General features: G+C 38.6%; 1 protein-coding gene across 2 annotated transcripts in view; it reads right to left on the reverse strand.

Annotated features, from left to right (window-relative positions):
• The window catches only part of LOC101334385 (protein SPATA31F1-like), a 115,156-nt gene that overhangs the window by 70,712 nt on the left and 35,290 nt on the right, over nucleotides 1–9,154 (reverse strand). The gene's annotated exons all lie outside the window — the stretch shown is intronic.

Below are 9,154 nucleotides of genomic sequence, written 5' to 3' on the forward strand. Positions count from 1 at the left end.
CAGAACACTCTATGACATAAATCACAGCAAGATCCTTTTTGACCCACCTCCTAGAGAAATGGAAATAAAAACAAAAATAAACAAATGGGACCTAATGAAACTTCAAAGCTTTTGCACAGCAAAGGAAATCATAAACAAGACCAAAAGACAACCCTCAGAATGGGAGAAAATATTTGCAAATGAAGCAACTGACAAAGGATTAATCTCCAAAATTAATAAGCAGCTCATGCAGCTCAGTAACAAAAAAACAAACAACCCAATCCAAAAATGGGCAGAAGACCTAAATAGACATTTCTCCAAAGAAGATATACAGATTGTCAACAAACACATGAAAGATTGCTTAACATCATTAATCATTAGAGAAATGCAAATCGAAACTACAATGAGATATCATCTCACACCAGTCAGAATGGCCATCATTAAAAAATCTAGAAACAGTAAATGCTGGAGAGGGTGTGGAGAAAGGGGAACACTCTTGCACTGCTGGTGGGAATGTGAATTGGTTACAGCCACTATGGAGAACAGTATGGAGGTTCCTTAAAAAACTACAAATAGAACTACCATATGACCCAGCAATCCCACTACTGGGCATATACCCTGTGAAAACCATAATTCAAAAAGAGTCATGTACCAAAATGTTCATCGCAGCTCTATTTACAATAGCCAGGAGATGGAAACAACCTAAGTGTCCATCATCAGATGAATGGATAAAGAAGATGTGGCACATATATACAATGGAATATTACCCAGCCATAAAAGGAAATGAAATCGAGTTATTTGTAGTGAGGTGCATGGACCTAGAGTCTGTCATACAGAGCGAAGTAAGTCAGAAAGAGAAAGACAAATACCGTATGCTAACACGTATATATGGAATCTAAGAAAAAAAATGTCATGAAGAACCTAGGGGTAAAGCAGGAATAAAGACGCAGACCTCCTAGAGAACGGACTTGATGTTATGGGGAGGGGGAAGGGTGAGCTGTGACAGGGCGAGAGAGAGTCATGGGCATATACACACTAACAAACGTAGTAAGGTAGATAGCTAGTGGGAAGCAGCCGCATGGCACAGGGATATTGGCTCGGTGCTTTGTGACAGCCTGGAGGGGTGGGATAAGGAGGGTGGGAGGGAGGGAGACGCAAGAGGGAAGACATATGGGAACATATGTTTATGTATGACTGATTCACTTTGTTATAAAGCAGAAACTAACACACCATTGTAAAGCAATTATACCCCAATAAAGATGTTAAAAAAAAAAAAAAGAACCTAGGGGTAAGACAGGAATAAAGACACAGACCTACTAGAGAATGGACTTGAGGATATGGGGAGGGGGAAGGGTAAGCTGTGATAAAGTGAGAGGGTGGCATGGACATATATAAACTACCAAACGTAAAATAGATAGCTAGTGGGCAGCAGCCACACAGCACAGGGAGATCAGCTCGGTGCTTTGTGACCACCTGGATGGGTGGGATAGAAAGGGTGGGAGGGAGGGAGACGCAAGAGCGAGGAGATATGGGAACATATGTATATGTATAACTGATTCACTTTGTTATAAAGCAGAAACTAACACACCATTGTAAAGCAATTATACTCCAATAAAGATGTAAAAAAAAAAAAAAGAAAGAAAAAAAGAAAATTGAAATCGTATCAAGTATCTTTTCCGAGCACAGCGCTAGGAGACTAGACATCAATTACAGGAAAACACTGCAAAAAATACAAACACATGGAGGCTAAACAATATGCTACTAAATAACCAAGAGATGAAATAAGAAATCAAAGAGGAAATCAAAAAATACCTAGAAACAAATGACAATGAAAACACGATGACCCAAAACCTATGGGATGCAGCAAAGCACTTCTAAGAGGGAAGTTTATAGCAATACAATCTCACCTCAAGAAACAAGAAACATCTCAAACAACCTACTCTTACACCTGAAGCAATGAGAGAAAGAACAAGAAAAAAAAACCAAAGTTAGCAGAAGGAATGAAATCATAAATATCAGATCAGAAATAAATGAAAAAGAAATGAAGGAAACAATAGCAAAGATCAGTAAAACTAAAAGCTGGTTCCTTGAGAAGATAAACAAAATTGATAAACCATTAGCCACACTCATCAAGAAAAAAAGGGAGAAGACTCAGATCAATAGAATTAGAAATGAAAAAGGAGAAGTAACAACTGACACTGCAGAAATACAAAGGATCATGAGAGATTACTACAAGCAACTATATGCTAATAAAAGACACAACTAGGAAGAAATGGACAAATTCTTAGAAAAACACAACCTTCTGAGACTGAACCAGGAAGAAATAGAAAATATAAACAGACCAATCACAAGCACTGAAATTGAGACTGTGATTAAAAATCTTCCAGCAAACAAAAGCCCAGGACAAGATGGCTTCACAGGTGAAGTCTACCAAACATTTAGAGAAGAGCTAACACCTATCCTTCTCAAACTCTTCCAAAATATAGCAGAGGGAAGAACACTCCCAAACTCATTCTACGAGGCCACTGTCACCCTGATAGGAAAACCAGACAAAGATGTCACAAAGAAAGAAAACTACAGGCCAACATCACTGATGAACATAGATGCAAAAATCCTCAACAAAATACTAGCAAACAGAATCCAACAGCACATTAAAAGGCTCAGACACCATGATCAAGTGGGGTTTATCCCAGGAATGCAAGGATTCTTCAATATACACAAATCAATCAATGTGATACACCATATTAACAAAATGAAGGAGAAAAAACATATGATCATCTCAATAGATGCAGAAAAAGCTTTCAACAAAATTCAACACCCATTTATGATAAAAACTCTCCAGAATGTAGGCATAGAGGGAACGTACCTCAACATAATAAAGGCCATGTATGACAAACCCACAGCCAACATCGTTCTCAAGGGTGAAAAACTGAAACCATTTCCTCTAAGATCAGGAACAAGACAAGGTTGCCCACTCTCAGCACTGTTATTTGATATAGTTTTGGAAGTTTCAGCCACAGCAATCAGAGAAGAAAAAGAAAAGGAATCCATATCAGAAAAGAAGAAGTAAAACTGTCACTGTTTGCAGATGACATGATACTATACATAATCCTAAAGATGCTACCAGAAAACCACTAGAGCTAACCAATGAATTTGGTAGAGTAGCAGGATACAAAATTAATGCACAGAAATCTCTTGCATTCCTATACACTAATGATGAAAAATCTGAAAAAGAAATTAAGGAAACACTCCAATTACCATTGCAACAAAAATAATAAAATACCTAGGAATAAACCTACCGAAGGAGACAAAAGACCTGTATGCAGAAAACTATAAGACACTGATGAAAGAAATTAAAGATGATACAAACAGATGGAGAGATAGACCATGTTCTTGGATTGGAAGAATCAACATTGTGAAAATGACTATACTACCCAAAGCAATCTACAGATTCAATGCAATTCTTATCAAATTACCAATGGAATTTTTCACCGATCTAGAACCAAAAATTTCACAATTTGTATGGAAACACAAAAGACCCCGAAAAGCCAATGCAATCTTGAGAAAGAAAAACGGAGCTGGAGGAATCAGGCTCCCTGACTTCAGACTATACTACACAGCTACAGTAATCAAGACAGTATGGTACTGGCACAAAAACACAAAGATAGATCAATGGAACAGGATAGAAAGCCCAGAGATAAACCTACGCACATATGGTCACCTTATCTTTGATAAAGGAGGTAGGAATGTACAGTGGAGAAAGGACAGCCTCTTCAATAAGTGGTGCTGGAAAACTGGACAGCTACATGTAAAAGTATGAGATTAGGTCACTCCCATATACTCACCATACACAAAAATAAGCTCAAAATGGATTAAAGACCTAAATGTAAGGCCAGAACCTATCAAACTCTTAGCGGAAAACATAGGCAGAACACTCTATGACATAAATCACAGCAAGATCCTTTTTGACCCACCTCCTAGAGAAATGGAAATAAAAACAAAAATAAACAAATGGGACCTAATGAAACTTCAAAGTTTTTGCACAGCAAAGGAAACCATAAACAAGACCAAAAGACAACCCTCAGAATGGGAGAAAATATTTGCAAATGAAGCAACTGACAAAGAATTAATTTCCAAAATTAACAAGCAGCTCATGCAGCTCAATTAAAAAAAAAAAAAAACCCAATCCAAAAATGGGCAGAAGACCTAAATAGACATTTCTCCAAAAAAGATATACAGATTGCCAAAACACATGAAAGGATGCTCAACATCACTAATCAATAGAGAAATGCAAATCAAAACTACAATGAGGTATCACCTCACACCAGTCAGAATGGCCATCATCAAAAAATTACAAACAATAAACACTGGAGAGAGTGTGGAGAAAAGGGAACCCTCTTGCACCGTTGGTGGGTATATAAATTGATACAGCCACTATGGAGAACAGTATGGAGGTTCCTTAAAAAACTAAAAATAGAACTACCATATGACTCATCAATCCCACTACTGGGCATATACCCTGAGAAAACCATAATTCAAAAAGAGTCATGTACCACAGTGTTCATTGCAGTTCTATTTACAATAGCCAGGACATGGAAGCGACCTAAGTGTCCATCAACAGATGAATGGATAAAGAAGATGTGGCACATATATACAATGGAATATTACTCAGCCATAGAAAGAAAAGAAATTGAGTTATTTGTAGTGAGGTGGATGGACCTAGAGTCTGTCATACAGAGTGAAGTAAGTCAGAAAGAAGAGAAAAACAAATACTGTATGCTAACACATATATATGGAATCTAAAAAAAAAAAAAAAAAAGGTTCTGATGAACCTAGTGGCAGGACAGGAATAAAGACACAGATGTAGGGAATGGACTTGAGGACACAGGGAGGCGGAAGGGTAAGCTGGGACGAGGTGAGAGAGTGGCATGGACATACATACACTACCAAATGTAAAATAGATAGCTAGTGGGAATAGTGGGAAGCAGCTGTATAGCACCGGGAGATCAGCTCTGTGCTTTGCGACCATCTAGAGGGGTGGGATAAGGAGGGTGGGAGGGAGACGCAAGAGGGAGGGGATATGGGGATAACGTATGCATATAGCTGATTCACTTTGTTATACAGCAGAAACTAACACGACATTGTAAAGCAATTATACTCCAATAAACATGAAAAAAAAGGGGGGGACTTGTATCAGAATATATAAAGAAGGGGCTTCCCTGGTGGTGTAGTGGTTCAGAGTCCGCCTGCCAATGCAGGGGACACGGGTTCGAGCCCTGGTCCAGGAAGATCCCACATGCCATGGAGCAACTAAGCCCGTGCGCCCCAACTACTGAGCTTGCGCTTTAGAGCCAGAAACCACAACTACTGAGCCCACATGCTGCAACTACTGAAGCCCACGCACCTAGAGCCCGTGTTCTACAACAAGAGAAGGCACCCCAATGAGAAGCCTGCACGCCACGATGAAGAGTAGCCCCCGCTTTCCACAGCTAGAGAAAGCCCGTGTGCAGCAACAAAGACCCACCACAGCCAAAAATAAAAATAAATAAAATAAATTAATTTTTAAAAAAAGAATATACAAAGAACTCTCAAAACTCAATAAGAAGACAAACAAGCCAATTTTTTAAAAAAACGGGCAAAAGATTTGAACAGACACTTCACCAAAAATGTTAAATGAATGGCAAACAAGCACAGGAAAAGAGAAGTTCAACATCATTAGTCACTACAAAAATCCAACAAAGCTCAGTAAGCTACCAATACATACTTATTAAAATGTCTAAAAACAAAAAAACTGATAATACCAAGTACTGGAGAGGATGTGGAGCACCTAGAACACCCACCCATACATTGCTGATGGGAATGCAAAATGACACATCCATTTTGAAAAACACTTTCCTTTATAAAGTCAAACCATACCACCCAGCCATCATACTTGTAGGTGTTTACCAAAGTGAAATGAAAACTTATCACAGAGAAACCTATATGTAAATGTTTCTAGTGACTTTATTCATAATCACCAAAAATTAGAAACAGACCTAATGTCCCTCAACTGGATGGCCAAAGCATAAGGAAAAGGGACGGAAGGAAGAGAAGATCCAAGATGCAGGAAGAGCAGGGACTGAGACAGATCTGGGGTCTAAGCAGCAGCAGTGGGAATTTCTCTTTAGAACACATTCTAACTCAGATCTAGCAATTCCCAAGCTCTTTGCTGCTTGGTTCTGAGTTTCAGATTCCTGGGAGAGACTATGATTGCACCGCTTTAAGCTGGATGTCTACCTCTGGACAAAATTGGCAGTAGGCAGTGGGCAAGTTACCTAAGTCTGAGAAAGTCGCTGGGACTTGTCCCTGTGCACTGGAGCCACTCACAGCAAAGGGGAACTGTGTGCTAGGTAGGTGCCCCAAGAAATGTGTATTATAAGCAAAAAGGATGCACCAGTCCTCTTCCACTAGAGGTCACCAACAGGATATGGAAAGGACAAAAAGAGTTCAGTGGCATTCTCATTACTTTTTCCCCCACAGTCTCTTTAATATCCCAACAGGTTTTTGTCTACAGCCTAGGAGAAATTACCCTCATTCTCATGTTTATATTTTAAAGTTTTGTTTAAACTACTGACAAAAGATCATATGCATTCTCACTCGGTCCTTCATCTAATAGATAATACCTCTAAATGCTTAGGTTATGACATATATACACTATTGATACTATGTAAAAAATAGATAACTAATGAGAACCTACTGTATACAAGGAACTCTACTCAATCCTCTGTGGTGACCAAAATGGGAAGAAAATCCAAAAAAGAGGGAATGTATGTATACGTATAGCTGCTTCACTGTACTTTGCTGTACAGTAGAGACTAACACAACAGTGAAATAAAGCAACTATACTCCAGTAAAAATTAATTAATTTAAAAAATAAAAATAAATAAATAAATGTTTAGGGTATGTTAAGTAGTAGCTTTAACATGCTACTACCTTGCTCAAAAACTTGTAGAGGCTCCCTATTACCTACCACATTAAAGCATCTGAGAATTTAGAGTTCCTTATCAAATAGCCCCTCCCTGACTTTTCCAACTCCTCATTTATTAAACATCTGTTGAACATACAGTGATCTCTACTTTCTAGACACTAACATGAATATGATGACCTTATTTGTCAATCTTATTGACAAGAATTTATGGGCATAATGGAACCAAACCAAATATCTGAACTGAGACCATCCCAAAATATTTGTGGCATGTTTGCCATAATTAAAAGATATCACACACACCAAAAAAAAAAGTTGAAAACATAGTCTCTATCTTGCAAGAGTAGTTCTGTGTGGTACAGGCTACTGCCCAGCAACCTTTGACCCTGTTCAGAATCCAGGCTGCCCCCAGGCCTACCTTGTTCATGCCCACCTTGCTTTTCTTTTGCTATTCCTTTGACCTTGAAAATCTTATCTTGTGCATCATCACTCTATTCTGTGCCCCCCACTCGAGGAAATACGGTAACCATCTTCAAAATATTTGTGCTTACTAACCTCTCCATACTCTGAACAATTCTTGTAACATAACAAAAAGCTGTCTTTTCTGAGTATGAGAAGAACTTTGCATGTAATTTTTCAAAAATTAAGGAATTGGATAAATTTTTATCCAATTTGTAATACGTTAGTATCAAGAATAAGTTAAACGATAATTATGTGTTTTCCTTAACCCAAGCACCTCCCTTCATGAGGTAATCTGTCTCTCCACTCCTTGGAACTTCCATTACATTTCATTCCTCTACTGAGCACAAGTCGTTTTCTGTTTTGCATTATGGTTCTCTGTCAATACCTGTTTCTTCTGTGAGATTATGGCTCCTTGAGGGAAAGATCTGTGTCTTACTCTAATGTGCACCCCTTCTAGTTCTCAGCACAACACACTTTTTTCTTAAATAATGAAGGAAGGTATTAACCAACAGACATTTCTATGGTGATATTATTACAGTCTCATCTTCCATATAAGCCTGTCGAACAGCCTAGAAATAAAACACTTTAAACAGTTCAGAGAACCCTATCTGTGAAATTGTTGGTACAATGTAATTCTAAAGTAGGTTTGGGGCCCCCCGACTATACAGAAAGCTGTCTTCTCTTCTGTGTTACTTTCCCAAGCAAAAAAAAAAAAAAAAATAGATAGTGGTTCCTGAGAAATAAGTGCTAATTTTAGCATTCCGTATATTAATGATTAGCAAGCAGCCAGTTCTTTCTCAGTAGCAGTACAGTAACATGGTTAGGAACTTGGGGTCTGCTGTCAGACTACCTGGATTTCAATCTTACCTCCACCACATATTAGCTATGGGACCTTAGGCAAGTTGTCTAATATCTTTGTGCCTCATTTTCATCACCAGTAAAAGGTAGAAACTTAACAGTACAGTCCCTCTAAGGGATGGTGTGAAAAATTAATGATTTAATATATTGAATATTTAAAGTGTTTAGAATAGAATACCTGGCACTTTGTTTAAAAGTGATTGCAATATGTAGCACTACATTTACCTTACATTCCCTATTGGTAAGTTTCATGATGTTAAGAACAAAATGAGTTTGTTTGTTTTTTTCTTTTTATCTCCTACAGCACTTAGCAGAGTGAAACAAATACTAGACGTTCAAAAAATTACGACGTGAATTGTATTTGAGACACAGAGATCGAATGCACAAGAAAATGAAGGTAGGTTAAAATGTAAACACAATTAATTTAAATAAAAAGAGTTCTTGGCATATCATTTGCATACCTTCAGTTATTGCTTTATAATTAGTTGCTAGGTGCTTTATGACTTTATCTTTTTCTTGCCCTCTCAGAGCATGTAGTTTGGTGTAATACAGGTTATGTCTCTCAGAACTGCTGGCCTCCTGACAAGCTGGCTATTTAGTCTGAGTGATGAGGTTACTGCAGCAAAAACTGGGTTAAAGTACATTACTTTTCTGCTGGAGATGAAAGGCCAGTAATCCCAGAAAACAGCGCACAGAAAGAGTTGGGCCAGCCAAGCACTTTGTGAAGGCTCATTTAGACCCTCCGCCGTGGGGTACTATGAAGGTGAGTGTCCTGATGCCAGGGTCGCGGGCCCGGAGGCCTGAGTGGGCAGCTGGTCTCGGTAGGAGAGACAGAGCCCGGCCGAGGCCGCTGGATGAATCATTCTCACCTCTCTAGGCAGGTGCGGGCGG

The sequence above is a fragment of the Tursiops truncatus genome, chromosome 6 (assembly GCF_011762595.2).
Source record: "Tursiops truncatus isolate mTurTru1 chromosome 6, mTurTru1.mat.Y, whole genome shotgun sequence".
In the NCBI taxonomy this organism is placed as follows: domain Eukaryota; kingdom Metazoa; phylum Chordata; class Mammalia; order Artiodactyla; family Delphinidae; genus Tursiops; species Tursiops truncatus.